Source organism: Micromesistius poutassou (assembly GCF_964030765.1).
Source record: "Micromesistius poutassou genome assembly, chromosome: 5".
In the NCBI taxonomy this organism is placed as follows: Eukaryota; Metazoa; Chordata; class Actinopteri; order Gadiformes; family Gadidae; genus Micromesistius; species Micromesistius poutassou.
The window spans coordinates 6,892,056-6,894,239 of NC_140275.1; the positions used below are offsets into that span (position 1 = coordinate 6,892,056).

At 39.2% G+C, this 2,184-nt stretch overlaps 1 long non-coding RNA gene across 1 annotated transcript; it reads right to left on the reverse strand.

Moving 5' to 3' along the window:
• Positions 1 to 362: 362 nt before the first annotated feature.
• On the reverse strand, positions 363 to 1,757 carry LOC311343062. The gene is made up of 4 exons (XR_014633458.1): positions 1,658 to 1,757; positions 1,448 to 1,562; positions 1,236 to 1,342; positions 363 to 896 (listed from the first exon to the last, which is right to left on the reverse strand). It is a non-coding gene; the product is annotated as an uncharacterized lncRNA (long non-coding RNA).
• Positions 1,758 to 2,184: the final 427 nt, after the last annotated feature.

Consider the following 2,184-nt stretch of genomic DNA (forward strand, 5'->3'; position numbering starts at 1 on the left):
TTCCTTTCATAAAGGTTGGTCAGGAGTAACCCTATGCTAAAGGTGGGTTAAAGGTTGCATCGAGGCACCTTTCCTAAGCATTTTTTTAATTCGAACAACCATTCCTCTAAGTATTTCTGGGTCATCTTGTTAGGAAAGGAAATTTCCTAAACAAAAAACTGAATCTGTAGAGGCCCCTGGTGAGGCTGCTTAAACCAGCCATCATCCACACACACTCCCACAGCTGTCTTCTACTGTTCTGTTATATGTTGTTCTTACAATAAGCTGAAGTAGTGCAGGAAGTCCACCAGCCTTGGCTGTGTGGTCATTAAATCCTTGAATTTAATTTAATTGATTACACTTTATTAATCACAGACGGGAAATTTACAGTGCAAAGTACAAGACAGTAATAGATATTACATTTTTTTTTTTTTAAGTGTAAATAACAATGAAAAAACAGTATGTATACAAAATAAGAGTAGTAGAAATGTAGATTTAATTTAAGGAGGGAAGTATGGGGAGAACCATTTTATGCTATAGTCATTTAAACAGGAGAGTCTTGAATCAGAGACCTTAGAGAGACTGACAATATTTAAAATATATTGAATTATGACAAGAAGAATTGAACTGTGAGTTACAGTAGAACAACTTATTTTAGCTTAATTGGAGAGAAGATGCAACATCTTGAACCCCACAATGATTTTGTTTGTCCCATGGTTCAGAAATACTAGCATATCCTTGATATGGTATACATTTACAATATATCTGACACTGAGGTGGTTTTATTTTGTTTTTCGGTTACAGCACGATGTAGTTTAGCATATACGTCAATCGTCAACATCCTCATCTTCTGCATCGTCATCCTCATTGTCGTCGCCATCATGGTCATTTGTTTCATTATTATCGTCATCATCACCCTGCAGCCATACAGGATGAGGAAGAACAGTAAAGAAAAACTATATTAAGGTACAAAACTAAATTAAATAACAGAGCTTTGTTCTAGAAATTCAAAAAAGTTATTCATGACTTTGATAGCTGATTGTGGTTGATTGTGCCCTACTCTACTAGTATCTACTCAATCATTTAATTATTTACCTTATGTCTATTAACAAGTTTATGACGTTTATATAGTTTCCATAAATGAATCATTACAAACACTTCTTGATAAACCCCAAACACAAAGAACCTGGGAGAAATATAAATATAGAATGATATTACATACAATAATGCTGTAAGAATAGCATGCAATATCCTACCTTAGCGGCGAGCTGCTCTGGCATCCACAGCAGATATACACGCTCTCACCCAGTCTCTCTGAGTGGGATGAGGCACACAGAGCTGCATACCTCTCTTTGTTATATAACTGTAAGAGGGGTAGAAGAGATATTTAGTCCTAGTACAACCCTAACACAAAGAAGACAAGGCTGACATGGTGAGGGTTAACCCTACACGGGTGGTCATCACCTACACTGTGGCGTCGAGGTGGCAGCCTGTAGAAGCATCCTTCACCAGGTAAGACTTCACCCGTTGACAACGTAGCTCTTTGTCGGTTACCGACGGACAGCAGTCCACTGGGACCTCTCCTGAACCAGAGACACAAAGGTACGGCTGAGTACAGGCAGGGGTGTGTGTGTGTGTGTGTGTGTGTGTGTGTGTGTGTGTGTGGTGATTGTCTTACCTGATGTCCAGTGGCTGGAGATGAGAGCCACAAACAGAAGCATGAGGAGTCTGGTTGCCATGGTGCTGTGGAAGTCTTCAGTTGAGTCTTCAGGTGTGCTGGAGTCAATAGCTGCAGGCTGTATTTATGCGACTTTGCCACCCCCCATGACTGCCACACCTCCTGCTTCAATTCACTCTTAGTTTCACTTTCTGGGACACTTTCTGGGAAAAGTAGCATTGCTTTTCCTGTAAACCCAACCTACATGCATTCCTTTGTTGTATTTAAATAATAAATAAATGGTATCTTTTGATCTAATCACATTTCCTTTCCTTACTGAAGGCATTTCCATCATCATCACCACCATCCCCATCATTTCATTCATCTGTTAAACCCGCAGGTGGTATATAAGTGGCGCGGTTATTCTGCCTGCCTGGGCCAATAGCTGGATAGTGATGATATATTTTCACTGGACCTTTTTGTGATCATATTTAGAAATGTACTATAAAATGTACTGTACTAAATGTACTATATTTAAATGGCCAATG